Source organism: Echiichthys vipera (assembly GCF_963691815.1).
Source record: "Echiichthys vipera genome assembly, chromosome: 3".
In the NCBI taxonomy this organism is placed as follows: Eukaryota; Metazoa; Chordata; class Actinopteri; order Perciformes; family Trachinidae; genus Echiichthys; species Echiichthys vipera.
This window is the reverse complement of record NC_139828.1, coordinates 2,025,073-2,043,322: the sequence shown is the minus strand read 5'-3', so window position 1 is coordinate 2,043,322 and position 18,250 is coordinate 2,025,073.

The following is an 18,250-nucleotide window of genomic DNA, read 5'->3' as shown; positions in this document are numbered from 1 at the left end:
CGGGACGGAGGCACAGTGGGAGGGCGCCCTGAGAGCATGTGCTCATCATTGTCTCGCAGATGTTCCCACTAAATCCTCAGTCAAATACATTTATTATTTATAAGCATCACGCCACCAGCTCCCCCCCATCTAAGGCTCATATTACTAAACACCCCTTTTACCAATAATCACTAACTCAGTGTGATGTTTAGGCTCCAATGATAATAACAATAACCTCTGAGCAGCGAGGGGTCGAGGATTCAAACACTTTACTGCAGTGACAGCAGGAACACAACAGTGGAAGAGTTACCATAAATCTCCATATTTGGCGATATTTCTATTTTTTACTGTTTTTTCTTTACATGCAATCTTTGAAAAACACTCTAAGTGCGCCCTCCCACTGTGCCTCCGTCCCGTGCCCCGTGCTTTAGGGTCCTTGTCCCCCCCTCCAGGCCCGTTTGTACTCACACTACCTGGGCCTCGGAGAATGCTTCTTGCTGCCTATACGTCATCACGCCGTAACACGTATTGATGACGTCATGGCGATGCGTGGCTTTGTTTCCAGATCTTTCCGTAGACCTCAGAGTTTTTGTGCGTCTTGTCGACTGTTTTTGAATCTTTTCATCGACCAAATCTGCAGTAAACACTCCACCTCCGCATCACACCAACGTGAACCTTTCACCGCCTTTGTTTGAAATGTCCGCGCATGGTCCCTCCTTCTTTTTTCTACGTCCCAACAGGCGCACAGGAAATGACCTCAGAACCGCCGTAGGCCTCGTGATCGTGCTCGTACACGTGCAAACGCGCTCTACAAAAGCCCACCTCTCTCAGACGGGCCGTGGACGGCCAGCTGGCCGCAGTTATGCGCGGAGCGGGTGCACTCACACTGGTCAAACACACCGGTTTTGGCCCGGTGCGGAAGGACAGTGTGAGTGCGCCCTAAAAGCCTTATTTAAAAGGACTTGAGGACCAGGAGGACTTGAGGCCTCCCACTCTGTCTACAAAGGAACAAGACTCCCAAATTCAAAAAGTCCATTTTTAGTTGTTTTGTTTCTCTTTGTATCACGTGAAACTCAAATATACGTCACTTCCTGGGTCCACAGCTCAGCATCTCTCCCTGCAGGTGCTAATCTGGAGCTGGTGACCCACACTGGTTTGCTAGCCGCGGATAACCCCCCCAAAAAACGTTATCAGAGGTAAATAGTGCTGCGTGGACATATTAATTTGCTTTCACATGATGATGGTTTACCTGTGTGCTCGATATGTGGTGAGGAATTAGCAAACAACAGTTTTAATGACAGGTAATAATAGGAATAAAATGTCAACAGTAACTTTATATAAACCTTTAAAAGCTGTGACTTCACATCTCTTTTGCGGCTCCAGACACATTTGATCTGGTGGAAGACGGGAAAACGGCTCTTTTGACAGTAAAGGGTGCAGACCCCTGCTCTAGGTGAACGAAGAGGCACCTTTCTTTGATTTGTTTTTTTCTATCGGAGCAGAGCTTCAGTGAATATGATCAAACAAGTGTTGCAGACGTGGACTTTAATGCACAATAACGTCTAATTCACTGTGATGGACACGTGCAATAAACAGTACAGTCAATGCACCCGATACAGATGAAAAGTGCCAGAGATATAACAGTCTGGTTCTATAGTTCCAGTCTGGTTTGAGGTTAGCAGGTCAAAGTAGAGACAGCGCACACCACACGCACGCACACACACACACACACACACGCACACACACACACACACACACACAGCTGGATGTCCCACAGCTCAGAAATCAATACATCAATAGTGAACAGGAAACAGTTCTTGGCTCAGAGCAGACAGAGGCTCCATCACAGCTGCCCCACACTGACAACATCAACAATCAGAGTTTATCATTAACTCCTCCACCACCACCACCACCTGCACCAGCACCACCTGCAGCAGCACCACTTGCAGCACCACCACCTGCAGCAGCAGCACCACCTGCAGCAGCAGCAGCACCACCTGCAGCAGCATCACCACCTGCAGAAGCAGCATCACCACCTGCAGCACCATCAGCAGCAGCAGCAGCAGCAGCAGCACCACCACCTGCAGCACCATCAGCAGCAGCAGCAGCAGGGGGTGATGCCGCAGCTGTGTCCTCACGCGTGCAGGCTGCTCACACACTAACACTTGAATTACCTCTCAGTTCCGGTCTGATGTCGCTGTGCGCAGCTTCTCCATCTTCCTCTGATCACAGTCGACGGGATCCCTGCACGCGCGTCACCGGATCACCGGCGTCCGTTGGTGAAGCATCCTCAGCCCCGGTTAGAGTCCGGATCCATCCGCCAACATGCCCGGGTGTCACCTACAGCTGGAGGCAGAGCTGCCGCTGCTGCTGCTGCTGCTGCTGCTGCTGCTGCTGCACCGAGGATGCTCCCGTTTCAGCTCATTGGTCGGGAGCAGAGAGGGACACCCCCCCCCCCCCCCTCCCTCACCCCCCCGCGCGACCCAATAAACGGCAGACTGGGTGTTTCACGCGTCAGATGCCCCCCCCCCCCCTCCTCACCCAAACATCAAAGGGAAAGCCTCGTGACGCAGAGGGGAGGCTCGTGGAATAAAACCTGTCGACGGGACACACGGGAGGTCATGCCCGGAGCACGCAGCCCTGTGCCCCGGAGGGTCGCCCCGGTCACAGGGGGGTACAGCAGGTTAATAATCCTTATCACGGTCCCGGAGCGTGGACTGGTGGCTGGAGAGGTGCCAGTTCATCTCCTGGGCACTGCTGAGGTGCTGAAGAGCAAGGCACTGACCCCCCAACTGCTCGGGGCGCTGATCTATTGGCAGCCCCCTCGCTCTGACATCTCTCCATTAATTGCATGTATATAGGTCCTGTGTGTGTGTGTGTGTGTGTGTGTGTGTGTGTGCGTGTGTGTGTGTGTGTGTGTGTGTGCGTGTGTGTGTGTGTGTGTGTGTGTGTAAGCTGTATAAAACTAATAACAGAGTGAAAAAAATGTCATATCATGTTTAAATAAATAAACACAATAAAGATAAACAGCAACGTTTCCCCGTTCCTGACCGTAGCCTGTGATTCTGGTGTGACTCTGAAATATGGGAAAGTCCTCACGTGCACGAAACTGAGACAGAAACTGGAGCCATGAAGAAAAGAAGAGAGAGAACGAGTGATTCCACTTCATAAACAGGTGCTTCGTGCTCCTGATCCTCTCTGTGCGCGTTCATCACTTCATTTATTACATTTGTTTCATCTTTAGCTTTGGTTTCATCTCCTCCTGCCAAACACTGCTGCTGTGTCACCTGCTGGACAAAGGCTGAACTACACACCTGACTACTGTGTGTGTGTGTGTGTGTGTGTGTGTGTGTGTGTCGATACATGTGGGCTCAATGTGTTTTCTCTGTATGAGTGAAGGAGTCACTCCGCAGACTGAGTAAAGTGTGTGTGTATAGATTACATCTGGATCCATCCACACACGCACACACACACACACACGCACACGCACACACGCACACACACACACACACACATACACACACGCACACACACACACACACACACACACACACACACACACACACACACACACACACACACACACGCACACACACACACACACGCACACACACACACACACACACACACACGCACACACACACACACACACCTCTAAAGTGTTTGGAACTATTTCTTGGCAGATATGATCCTCGTCACGTCGCTGCAGACTCCAGAAAAGTGACTTTACACGAGTTTGGCCCCGATTTTACACTCGACAACAGTTTTTTGGAGACTGTTGTGAAAAGTCTGCGGATCGGAGGCGAATCCAAACGATCAGTCAGTGAATTTTCACAGATATTATAACGAGCACGTTAAATATCTGGAGCCGACAGTGACGGATGGTCCTCGCTGACTGCAGCAGTTTTAGCTTCACAGTAATCCGAGTCCACACTCCAGAGGACGGGAGGACGCAGTACGACCGTTAATGTGCAATGCATTCTGGGATACCTGGTTGTCTGAAGTCCACACAAGTCACCTCTCATGCATCCTCGACAAAATGGGCGGAGCGAGTCGCATCCAGGCATCTCTTGGCGAGACGCGGACTGTTGAATTGGAAAAGGACTCGGGCTGCGACTGATGACGCTTCTGTCAGGATCCCTGTTCTGCCGGCCTCTTCCTTTCCTTTTGTGCTTGTGTTTGTCTCCGTCCGTCTGTTGTTCCCTGCATGTGTCTCCCCTCTTGTTGTGTGTCTGTCCACCCAGCTGTATCCAGTTCCACTGATGACCCCCTGCTGCTTAAAATGCCGGATGTGGGACACATCGAGAACACGGGTCCCAAGAACGCAGGCTGAGAAACGACTGGTGTCTCCGCTCTCTCCTCCGTTATTCTTCACTTTTTCCTTCCTTATTTTTTTTAAATCTACGCACAAACTTCTCATAGAGACGTCCATTTTTGAAAGAAAGGAACTCCCGTCTCGGTGGTTAGCACTGTCGCCTCACAGCGAGAGGGTTCCTGGTTTGAATCCCGGCTGGGCCCCTTCTGTGTGGAGTTTGCGTGTTGTCCCCGTGTCTGCGTGGGTTTTCTCCGGGTTCTCCGGTTTCCTCCCACAGTCCAAAGACGTGCAGGTGTTCGGTTCATTGATGACTCTAAATCACCCGTAGGTGTGAATGGTTGTCTGTCTCTGTTCGTCTCTATGTGTCCTGTGATAGACTGGCGTCCTGTCCAGGGTGGACCCCGCCTCACGCCCGATGTCAGCTGGGATCGGCTCCAGCCCCCCGCGACCCCTAAATGTGTGAACCACCCGTTAGAAGACAGGCAGCGGTGTAATGTGAACGGAACATATCACTTTCTTCTGTTTCTTCTTAACAAAAGGGTTTAAAAATAACTCTTTGCGCCGACTTTATCACTAGTGTTCGGGATGCAGCGTTAGCGGGACGAACACGAGAGTGTAAACGGATAGGTGTGCACGCCTGTGAGTGTGTCGCCCCCCTCGCATGAGTCAAACATGAGTCTTAGGGTGTGTGTGTGTGTGTGTGTGTGTTGATGAGTGACGCTGAGTTTATGAATATCTGCTCCCTTCAGTTTCCTGCTGTTTGTTTGAATTAGTCATGGTTGCTGGTGCGGTGCCCGGCTGCAGCTGACAGCTAATGTGAGCTCACTCCTGCTGCACCCTCGGCTGATGTGGAGATAATAAAGCCTCCAGCGTGCAGCAGAGAGGAGACGGTTAAGTGTAAACAACCAAAGGTGACGGTTAAGTTGAGACGACTAAAGGAGACGGTTAAGTTTAGATGACTAAAGGAGACGCACTCTGGTGCACAGACTGGTGCACGCTCTGGTGCACACTCTGGTGCACACTGTGGCGCACACTCTGGTGCACACTGGTACACGCTCTGGTGCACGCTCTGGTGCACACTGGTACACACTCTGGTGCACGCTCTGGTACACACTGGTACACACTGATACACACTCTGGTACACACTCTGGTACACGCTCTGGTACACACTCTGGTACACACTCTGGTACACACTCTGGTACACACTCTGGTGCACACACTGGTGCACACACTGGTGCACACTCTGGTACACACTCTGGTGCACACTCTGGTACACGCTCTGGTACACGCTCTGGTACACGCTCTGATGCACACTCTGATGCGCACTCTGGTACACACTCTGATGCACACTCTGGTACACACTCTGGTACACGATCTGGTGCACGCTCTGGTACACACTCTGGTGCACACTCTGGTGCACACTCTGGTACACACTGTGGCGCACACTCTGGTGCACACTCTGGTGCACACTCTGGTGCAGACTCTGGTGCACACTCTGGTGCACACTCTGGTACACACTGTGGCGCACACTCTGGTGCACACTCTGGTGCACACTCTGGTACACACTCTGGCACACACTCTGGTGCACATGATCAACTGAAACTGGAGCCTCAGGTTCAGCCAAGCAGCAACAACAGAAGTGCTGACGCTGCAGTTTCCACGACGCGTCTCTTCTGATCTGCTGTAATTACAAGTTTCCACGACGGCGACCAACTTTGCCGAGGAGAAGGTTGAATCTGAACTGAAAGAATGCCACGATCATACATCATGACCCGCGACTCATCATCGGTCTGTACGGGCCTCGTGAAACCTCGCTGACGCCTCACTTCCCCCGGGGAGCGACTCTCTCTTCTTCATGTCTGCTCTCCCTCCTCTCCGCTCGTCTGTTCTCCCCGCACACACACGTCCCAGCTTCAGAGGCAGCAGGAGCGACGGCAGTGGGAGAGAAAATGAGGTGGTGATGAAGGAACGATAGACACAACTCTGACCCAAAAACTCACTCTTGGTTCAGAAGCATTTTTTGGCGATTTCTTGCTGTAAAAACGGTGGAAAGTGCATCTTTACGTGTTAGAATCAGTCTAGGAAGAAGAAGAACTGCAGCCTGCACAGTATTCAAGTGTAATTCTGAGCAAAAATGGTCTTTTTCAACACTTAGGGCGCACTCACACTGTCCATCCGTACCGTGCCCAAGCAGGTTTCACGGGTAAAGTCTGGTTCCTTTGACCAGTGTGAGTGCACAGCTCCGCGCCTAGCTGCGGCCAGCTTGCCGTCCACGGCCCGTTTGGGAGAGGTGGGCTTTAGTAAAGCACGAGCACGAGGCCTACGGCGGTTCTGAGGTCATTTCCTGTGCGCCTGTTGGAACGTAGAAAAAAGAAGGAGGGACCATGCGCGGACATTTCAAACAATGGCGGTGAAAGGTTCACGTTGGTGTGATGCGGAGGTGGAGTGTTTACTGCAGATTTGGTCGATGAAAAGATTCAAAAACAGTCGACAAGACGCACAAAAACTCAGAGGTCTACGGAAAGATCTGGAAACAAAGCCACGCATCGCCATGACGTCATCAGTGCGTGTGACGTGTTACGGCGTGATGACGTATAGGCAGCAAGAAGCATTCTCCGAGGCCCAGGTAGTGTGAGTACAAACGGGCCTGGAGGGGGGACAAGGACCCTAAAGCACGGGGCACGGGACGGAGGCACAGTGGGAGGGCGCCCTTAAAGAGCATTTACTCAAGAACTGTACTTAAGTACATTATTGGGGTTGGCGATATTTGGAGATTTATGAGATTAAAAGTTGTAGAAACACTGTTTTGTTCCACAGCAGCGTCTGCGTGGATCCTGGAGTGATGCAGTTCAACAGGAAGTGTAAAACAAAACATTATTTTTCTGACTTTTAATCATAAAACCCCCCTCGGGTCCGTTATGTATTCATTTTTTCATACTTGGCTCAAATGTGACGTCGTGGAAATCTGTTCACTTTTAGCAAATATGAAGAAAAACCAACATTTATTTTTACAGTTACAGACTTTAACTTTAATCACAGCCTCCATTCATTTCACTCCATGAGTCACACACACACACGCACACACACACACACACACACACACACACACACACAGGCACGCACACTCACACACACACACACACACACACACACACACACACACACACACACACACACACACACACACACAGGGGCGCACATGCACACACACACACACGCACACACACACGCACACACACACACACACAGGGGCGCACATGCACACACACACACACACACACACGCACACACACACACACACACACACACACAAACACAAACACACACGCACGCACACACACACACGCACACACACACACACACACACACACACACACACACACAGGGGCGCACATGCACACACACACACACACACACACACACACGGGCACACACACACGGGCGCACACACACGGGCGCACACACAGGCACACACGCACACACACACGCACACGTACACACACACGGGCACACACACACACATGCACGCACGCACACACACACAGGCGTACATGCACACGCACGCACGCACACGCACACACACACACGCACACACACAAAAACGGGCACACACACGCACAGACACGGGCGCACATGCACACACACACACACACACGGGGACACACACACACACACGCACACAACAGCACAAACACACACACACACACACACGCACACAACAGCACAAACACACACGCACACACGCACGCACACACACACACCCGTTCAGATACAGAAGTTGTGACTTTAAATTTAAGTTTTTACAGAAACTCTCTCTGCAGAGGTTTGATGGTAGGAGGCCATTAGTGGAACTAGCAAAACAGCGAGCGTCGTCACAGCGGCCTCAGAGAAACCTCCTGCGCTCTCACTAATCAGGCATTAGTTTAAACGCCTTTGTTAACGGAGGACAATGCAAACATTTCCTGTCGGCGTGGAGCCCATCAGGCGCCTGCCACTTACACTAAATGGATAATTGAGAAAAAAATAAACTGTGGGGTCCACTTGCTGCAGGCCAACTAGATCTGTGTGTGTGTGTGTGTGTGTGTGTGTGTGTGTGTGTGTGTGTGTGTGTGTGTGTGTGTGTGTGTGTGTGTGTGTGTGTATGTGTGTGTGTGTGTGTGTGTGTGTGTGTGTGTGTGTGTGTGTGAGCCACCAGTGGAGGAAAATTGAAGGCAGATTTTTCCAGCGGCAGGCGTTGGCTCCAGAAATCGCTCGTTTTGGACGGGGAATTTGCTCTGGCACGAGATGTGACAATGATATTCATTTCAGAGCTGAACACACACACACACACAGACACACAGACACACACACACACACACACACATGCTCCAGCTGAACCAAAACTATTACTGAAAACTCAAACTGCTTTCAAAGGAGAAAAAGAAACATTCCTCATAGCCTCAAGTTTAGGCGCTGATCAAAAGGCACATGAACTGTATCCCTCTCTTTCACTTTCTCTCACACACACACACACACACACACACACACACACACACACACACACTCTTGCCCAGACCTGTAACATGTGCCCACATTCGGCAGATTTGATCCAAGCCCTCGAGTGTCGTGTTTCTCCAAATAATACTCGTCTCCACCCGCCCACCGTGGAGAAAACCCCACCGCAAGTTTGCAGTTTGCATTTTCTCCGTCCTTTACACGGCAACATGGGGGAACACACACACACACACACACACACACACACACACACACACACACACACACACACACACACACACACACACACACACACACACACACACACACACACACACACACACACACACACACACACACACACACACACACACACACACACACACACACACACACACACACACACACGAACTCCCTAAACTGTAGTGTCCCACTCCAGAGCTAACGTTAGCGCTCTGCAGCTCAGTCGCAGTCAGACCCAGACTCACGTGGAGTCTGTTGTATCTAAAATGGCGGACTAGCAGACGTCTCTGAATGCTAACAGTGTAGTTAGCATCTTTGTTTGTTAGCCTGTTAGCTTGTACCTGACACTGTCAAGAGTTTTAAAAACGCTTTGACGACAGTGGAGATTTTGCTGGACTGGATTTCTCTCAGAGAGAATTTACAGTCCGACAGGTAAAGACTTCTGGAAAAAAAAAAGGAGCTTTGTAGATAATCAGGATAAACAGGAAGGAGGTCGAGGTACTGGGAAATATTAACAACATGCGTCGGTTTATACGAGGGCGTGTTAACGCTAACTATGAAAAAGAAGTTACAGACGTGGGGAAGGAGGGTAATATTTAGAGAAAGAAAGTTGCAGATTTATAAGATTAAAAGTTGCAAATCTACGAGAAAACAGTCGTAGCGTTCTTCATTGTTTCTAAACTTAAACACAGTATTTTCCAGAGTTTGCTGCAGACGTCGTAGCCTTCATGGTACGCAGCAGCGTCTGTGACGAGTGTAAAACAAAAACTATCTCTCAAACTTTTAATCTCACAAATCTACGGCTTTGATTTTGTAGATTTGTTGCTTTCAATCTCATGAATCTGCAACTTTGTCTCCAAATATGCCCCCCCCCCCTCCGCGGGCTCAGTAACCCCTAAAACGCTGTCATTGGTCCTGTTGATCTCCATGTGAGTAAAGAAAAACATGTTTATATTCCAGTTAAAGGTGGTATATTATTATATATATATATATACTATATAAGTTTACTAGGAAAGTATAAAAGCATCAGCACACATCCTGAAAGGAGTTAAAACATTTCTCTAAAGGTTTGAATTTGTTCAAAGCCAAAAAGTGCTGATGTTGCAGAATTAAAGTCATTAAAGTCACTTGTGTGTGTGTGTGTGTGTGTGTGTGTGTGTGTGTGTGTGTGTGTGTGTGTGTGTGTGTGTGTGTGTGTGTGTGTGTGTGTGTGTGTGTGTGTGTGACAGGGTAAAGTCTTATTTTCCCACGGCGCAGAGAGAGAAATTCAGTTTGTTTCACTTCAAATCAACTTGTCAGTTTGAAACATCTGGGGCAGATTTCACAGTGTGACGTGAGTGAGAGCTGCTGCTGCTGCTGCTATTTAATGTTTTATTCTATTCTATTTATATGTATTCTATTTTGATTTTATTTTATTTCATTGTATTCATATTCATTCTATTTAATTTAATGATGTTGATAATTGATATTTAAGCCTGGTTCCTGCCCTGCCGGTCAGCAGCCTGTGACCTGCAGCTGTGTGGAGGCTCGGTGTCCAGCAGAGGGAGTGAGACAGCTGGTGATGATAAAGGAAACACACGGACGCTTCACACTGAGAGTCCTGAGAGTCACAGTCACAGTCTGAGCAGCAGAGACACCACGGTTTCTCCTTAATGAACCTGTTTAAATAAACCTGCTTAAATAAACCTGTTTAAATGTAATTTAAGGCTGAAAGCTGGAGCTGCTGGACGGATGTCTCCAGAGTGAGCGGAGGTTTGGGATTGTGTATCACAAAAGTGCTAAAGTGTCCTCCAGGAGCCTAAACGTGTGCTTAACTGCCCTCTAGGAGCATAAACGTGTGCTAAAGTGTTCTCTAGGAGCTAAAACGTGTGTTAAAGTGTCCTCTAGGAGCCTAAACTTGTGCTAAAGTGCCTGTTTGGAGCCTAAACGTGTGCTAAAGTACCCTCTAGGAGCATAAACGTGTGCTAAAGTGTCCTCTAGGAGCTAAAAAGTGTGTTAAAGTGCCCTCTAGGAGCTTAAACTTGTGCTAAAGTGTAGGAGCCAAAACATGTGCTAAAGTGTCCTCTAGGAGCTAAAACGTGTTCTAAAGTGTCCTCTAGGAGCTAAAAAGTGTGTTAAAGTGCCCTCTAGGAGCATAAATGTGTGCTAAAGTGTCCTCTAGGAGCCAAAACGTGTGCTAAAGTGGCCTCTAGGAACTAAAACATGTGTTAAAGTGCCCTCTAGGAGCCAAAACATGTGCTAAAGCGCCCTCTAGGGGCCAAAACGTGTGCTAAAGTGTCCTCTAGGAGCCAAAAAGTGTGTTAAAGTGCCCTCTAGGAGCAAAAACGTGTGCTAAAGCGCCCTCTAGGAGCTAAAACGTGTGCTAAAGTGTCCTCTATCAGCCTAAACGTGTGTTAAAGTATCCTCTAGGAGCCTAAACGTGTGTTAAAGTGCCCTCTAGGAGCATAAACGTGTGCTAAAGTGTCCTCTAGGAGCCTAAACGTGTGTTAAAGTGTCCTCTAGGAGCATAAACGTGTGTTAAAGTGTCCTCTAGGAGCATAAACGTGTGTTAAAGTGTCCTCTAGGAGCATAAACGTGTGCTAAAGTGTCCTCTAGGAGCCTAAACGTGTGTTAAAGTGTCCTCTAGGAGCCTAAACGTGTGCTAAAGTGTCCTCTAGGAGCATAAACTTGTGTTAAAGTGTCCTCTAGGAGCATAAACGTGTGTTAAAGTGTCCTCTAGGAGCCAAAACGTGTGTTAAAGTGTCCTCTAGGAGCCTAAACGTGTGCTAAAGTGTCCTCTAGGAGCATAAACTTGTGTTAAAGTGTCCTCCAGGAGCATAAACTTGTGTTAAAGTGTCCTCTAGGAGCATAAACGTGTGTTAAAGTGTCCTCTAGGAGCATAAACGTGTGTTAAAGTGTCCTCTAGGAGCCTAAACGTGTGCTAAAGTGTCCTCTAGGAGCCTAAACGTGTGTTAAAGTGTCCTCTAGGAGCATAAACGTGTGCTAAAGTGTCCTCTAGGAGCCTAAACGTGTGCTAAAGTGTCCTCTAGGAGCCTAAACGTGTGTTAAAGTGTCCTCTAGGAGCCTAAACGTGTGCTAAAGTGTCCTCTAGGAGCATAAACTTGTGTTAAAGTGTCCTCTAGGAGCATAAACGTGTGTTAAAGTGTCCTCTAGGAGCCAAAACGTGTGTTAAAGTGTCCTCTAGGAGCCTAAACGTGTGCTAAAGTGTCCTCTAGGAGCATAAACTTGTGTTAAAGTGTCCTCTAGGAGCATAAACTTGTGTTAAAGTGTCCTCTAGGAGCATAAACGTGTGTTAAAGTGTCCTCTAGGAGCATAAACGTGTGTTAAAGTGTCCTCTAGGAGCCTAAACGTGTGCTAAAGTGTCCTCTAGGAGCCAAAACATGTGCTAAAGTGTCCTCTAGGAGCATAAACGTGTGCTAAAGTGTCCTCTTCAGTGGGGAGGACTGTCTGTGCACGCCACTGGTCGGCCATGAAAGACAGCTTTAAACGTCCTAATGCCGTTTTCCCTGTGGTCAGTGAACGTCTCCGGAGACTTCCACCATGTTCCCCGGTCACTGGGGCTGGACTTCCTGTCAGAGACGGAGAAAGTGCTTCAAACAGAATTGAAATAGTTCCTGTGCCATGAGGGAATACGGACCCTGGCGATGGTTGCATATGTATATATAGTGACGACCTCTCGGAGCTCACGTCACTCACCATAATTGTCGTTGCGGTTCTTTCTCCTGCCGGGCCGACAGAACTCAAATGCTAATTCATGCAGGAACCAGAACGCTCACAATACAACAGCCATTTAAAGCGGAGCCAGAGGCTTTTTAGCATCGCACCATAATTAAGTTACTTTCAGCACAAGACACAAACTATCTTTGTCGCTGTTTTACACGCAGCGTGGGAAAAACAGCGTTTGGGTTTGGACCTGGAGTCTGGACGGTTCGGTCACGTGGAGGGAAATGCAGACACAGCAGCGTTCACCGTGGTTATCATTATTATTATTATTATTATTATTATTATTATCATTATTATGATAAAGTGACTCACCGAAGCACCAGAGGGAGAGCTGAGGCCTGTGGGAACATGCTGAAACCCAAACTGTCTGTCTAAGACGTCCATCACAGCTTACACACTCACTTCCTGCTTCAACTTTGACCTACCGTACTTACTCAAGTTGTGTGCACGCAGTTTTTTTTTTTCAGGTGCACTCACTTACAACAATAAGACCCATGCTGAACTCAGTCTCACCTGGCTGAAGTGTCCTCTAGGAGCCTAAACATGTGCTAAAGTGTCCTCTAGGAGCCTAAACATGTGCTAAAGTGTCCTCTAGGAGCCTTAACATGTGCTAAAGTGTCCTCTAGGAACTAAAACGTGCGCTAAAGTGTCCTCTAGGAGCCAATATGTGTGTTAAAGTGCCCTCTAGGAGCATAAACTTGTGCTAAAGTGTCCTCTAGGAGCCAAAATGTGCGCTAAAGTGTCCTCTAGGAGCCAATATGTGTGTTAAAGTGCCCTCTAGGAGCATAAACGTGTGTTAAAGTGTCCTCTAGAAGACAAAACATGTGCTAAAGTGTCCTCTAGGAGCCAAAACGTGTGCTAAAGTGTCCTCTAGGAGCATAAACGTGTGCTAAAGTGTCCTCTAGGAGCATAAACCTGTGTTAAAGTGTCCTCTAGGAGCATAAACGTGTGCTAAAGTGTCCTCTAGGAGCATAAACATGTGTTAAAGTGTCCTCTAGGAGCTTAAACGTGTGTTAAAGTGTCCTCTAGAAGACAAAACTTGTGTTAAAGTGTCCTCTAGGAGCATAAACGTGTGTTAAAGTGTCCTCTAGGAGCTTAAACGTGTGTTAAAGTGTCCTCTAGAAGACAAAACTTGTGTTAAAGTGTCCTCTAGAAGACAAAACTTGTGTTAAAGTGTCCTCTAGGAGCCTAAATGTGTGTTAAAGTGTCCTCTAGGAGCATACACGTGTGCTAAAGTGTCCTCTAGGAGCATAAACGTGTGCTAAAGTGTACTCATCCATCACAGCTTACACACTCACTTCCTGCTTCAACTTTGACCTACCGTACTTACTCAAGTTGTGTGCACGCAGTTTTTTTTAATTAATGCGCATAGCTCTTCTAAAGATACCACACAAACCTGCTGATGAGAAAAAGCTGTAATAAAACAGAGTTATCCAGTTTACTCAGCCTCCAGATTCAAAGGTCGCACTCACACTGTCCATCCACGTCCAGGAGCGGCACGCTTGCCGTCCACGGCCCGTTTGGGAGAGGTGGGCTTTAGTAAAGCACGTTTGCACATGTACGAGATTGAGCGTGCGCACGTGTACGAGCACGAGGCCCACGGCGGTTCTGAGGTCATTTCCTGTGCGCCTGTTGGGACGTAGAAAAAAGAAGGAGGGACCATGCGCGGACATTTGAAACAATGGCGGTGAAAGGTTCACGTTGGTGTGATGCGGAGGTGGAGTGTTTACTGCAGATTTGGTCGATGAAAAGATTCAAAAACAGTCGACAAGACGCACAAAAACTCCGAGGTCTACGGAAAGATCTGGAAACAAAGCCACGCATCGCCATGACGTCATCAATGCGTGTGACGTGTTACGGCGTGATGACGTATAGGCAGCAAGAAGCATTCTCCGAGGCCCAGGTAGTGTGAGTACAAACGGGCCTGGAGGGGGGGACAAGGACCCTAAAGCACGGGGCACGGGACGGGGGCACAGTGGGAGGGCGCTCTGACACGATGGTGAAACCCTTTGAAAACACTCCACGTTAATCAGGAGGAGTCCTGCAGGAGAACAGCACATACGGTCTCCGCGTTAACCTTGAGATGGCAGTTTGAAGCTAATTATGTTTCCTTTAACGACCCAATGGAGAGCTGCTGCGTGTGTGTGTTTAGGAAAAGTGCGTAATAACAGTGACTTAATCACACAAACAGTGCAACCTCTCCGTCAACTTGACTTTTGCGTGGAAACTCCGACATCTCGGGGAAATTCTTTTGGTTGTTCACCCAAAACCACACACTGTTCACAGCTGTGCAGTATTTCACTCTCCCCCCTTTTCTCTCGAGCTCGTTTCCAAAACCGCTCATTAATAAAGTATTTGCGATCACGTGGCACCGACGGCGGGGACGGGGATCGCTGCACGCAGAGGGCGAAGCAACGGGAAAGTTAGAGAGAGAAGAAGAAACAAAGAGGATGAAGAAGGAGGAAGGAGGGAGGAAGGAGGAAGAAGGGAGGAGGGAGGAGGAGGAGGGTGGAGGGAAAAAGGTGGATGTTTTAAAGGGAGAAGGGTTAAGAAACGCTCTCTTTCCCGCTCACTCCGCACGCAGACTCCCCGCCCCTCCCTCGCTCTCACTGTCTCCTCTGTAATGAGCTCCAGATGTGGCGCTGAGGATGGGGGCGGGTGGGTGAGGCGGAGGGGGGGGGGCTGCCTTCGCATGTCATGTGCTCAGGCGAGGAGAGACGCTGTCCGAGGGGACGCTGTCAGCCCTGATGGAGTGGCTGGCCGCGGCCCGGGGGCGAAGACGAGGGGAGGGAGGGAGGGAGGGAGAAACAGGAGGAGGGTGAAGGGTGGAGGAGGGTCAGAAAGATCCCCACATCTGGAATCACTTCAGGTCAGCCCAGGCCCTGGCCGTGAAAGGTGAGACCGGGCGCCTGGCGGGGGAGAGAGAGAGAGAGAGAGAGAGAGAGAGTGGGGGGGTGGGGGGGGGGAGAGACTGGACATACCAGAGTCAGGGATCAGTGATCAGGAAAACAAGCAGCAGCAGAACAGAAAGAAAACACATTTAGTTTTTGTGTTTTTTAACGGGAAGTGATCAATGAATCAGCTTTTTACGACGGCTAACCTCCGCTAAAGCTGCGTAAAAGCGTCCTGAAAAAGGGGCGAAGTAACGCTCCGTTAAGGGTCAAAGCTCCTACGTTCAAGAGAAATTCACAAACACACTGGAGGTAATAAAACGGGGATCACACGCCAGAGTCCGAGCCCTCAGGAATGCCGTCTCTCATCGGGCGACACCGAGGGCTCGCTCGGCGCTCGGCAGCAGGGTTATTTTTCGAGCTTATCGCCGTCGAGTAAAGATCACAATAAGAAAAGACTCTGAGAGTGGACGCAGTGAAGAGAGAGCACTTAAATAAACAGCAGGCTGAAACACGGAGTGAGGGATGATGGAGGCCAAAGAACAGCACGGAGAGAAGCAGCGCGGAGGAAATCAGAGTTACCGGGTCAAAGTTCCCTGAAAAGACTCAAAAAAGTGTCACTTTTACGCCGAACTGAGCAGAAAACAAGGAGAATTTTAAATGTGTTGCATGCAAAGTTTCACACATTGCAAGTTTTATGAAGGGAGTTTTGTTCACATTCAAAAAAAGCAAATCAGCGTCAAACTGTTCATGGTTTAGAGGATAAAAGTTACTCAAAAAAGTTTCACTTTTATGCTGAAATGTGACAGAAAACAGGGAGGATTTAAAATACGTTGGACGCAAAGTTTCACACTGGTTCTGATGTTTTTGACCCGCAAAGCAAAATTAAATTCATACGTTCAAAGACAAAAATCAGCGTCACAGTGTTCATGTGTTAGAGGGTAAAAGTTTCCTAAAAAGACTGAAAAATGTGTCACTTTTACGTCAAATTGAAGAGAGAAGAAGGATCTGAAAATATGTTTCACACTGATTCCGATGTTTTCTGTCCGCAAAGTAGAAATTAAATTATAAACTTTATGAAGGGAGTTCAGTTCCTGTTCAAAGACACAAATCAGCGACAAACTGTTCACGTGTTAGAGCATCAAAGTTACTCAAAAAAGTGTCATTTTTACGCTGAAATTTAACAGAAAACAGGGAGAATTTAAAATATGTTGCACGCAAAGTTTCACACTGATTCTGATGTTTTTTATCCGCAAAACAAAATTAAATTATAAACCTTTCAAAGGGAGTTTAGTGCATGTTCAAAAAAGCAGATCAGTGTCACAGTGTTCATGGTTTAGAGGATAAACGTTACTCAAAAAAGTTTCACTTTTACTCTGAAATTTAACAGAAAACAAGGAGGATTTCAAATACGTTGCACGCAAAGTTTCTCACTGATTCTGATGTTTTTTATCCGCAAAGCAAAATTAAATTGCAAGTTTTGTTCATGTTCAAAGACACAATTCTGCGTCAAACTGTTCATGGTTTAGAGGAGAAAAGTTTCCTGAAAAGACTCAAAAATGTGTCACTTTGATGCCGAATTGAACAGAAAACAGGGAGAGTTTTAAAAGATGTTGCATGCAAAGTTTCACACATCGCAAGTTTTTTGAAGGGAGTTTTGTTCATGTTCAAAAAATCAGTGTCACAGAGTTCACGCACGTGTTAGAGGGTAAAAGTTTCCTAAAAAGACTCAAAAAAGTGTCACTTTGAAGCCGGAATTAAACAGTAAACAAGGAGGATTTAAAATACGTTGCACGCAAAGTTTCACACTGATTCTGATGTTTTCTATCCGCAAAGCAAAATTAAATTGCAAGTTTTGTGAAGAGAGTTTAGTTCCTGTTCAAAAAAGCAAATCAGCGTCCCACTGTTCTCCTTTTAGAGCAGTGGTTCTCAGACTTTTGTCACTAATGTACTGATGTCCCCCCTTTGGAGTATTTTATCCAACCAAGTCCCCCTGACAACGCGGAAACCGTTTTGTTAGGGGGTGTGTGTGTGTGTGGGGGTGGTCCTTAATAAAGCCTATAAAATACAAAAACACTTCCTGCTGCTACGGTTCAACCATGAATCCTGACTGCATTTGTGTCCAGCAGTTAAAACAGGGACGCTCAATATGAAACGGGAAATTAGGATCCATGCATGAGTCTTTTTATTAATGATTTTATATTTTTTTAGTCTCTGCGGTACTTTGGAGTACCGCAGAGTACAGCAGAGTACAGCAGAGTACAGCAGAGTGCCCCCTGCAGGACTCCAAGTTACCCCCATTTGAGACAGACCGGGTCAGAGGATAAACGTTTAACTTTGATGCCGAGCTGAAGAGAAGAAGAAGGAGGATCTGAAAACATGTTGCAGACAAAGTTTCAGGCTGATTCTGATGTTTTTGACCCGCAAAGCAAAATTAAATCATAAACTCTTCAAAGGGAGTTTAGTTCATGTTCAAAAAAGCAAACCGGCGTCACACTGTTCTTGTTCCTGTGCCTGTAAAATACACGTGTCCACAGACGACGCGCTCGTATCCACGACACGACCACATCAGCTGCACTTCTCATCCCAGCCCGACTTTTTACGGCCCGCGTGCGCCGGCACCAGG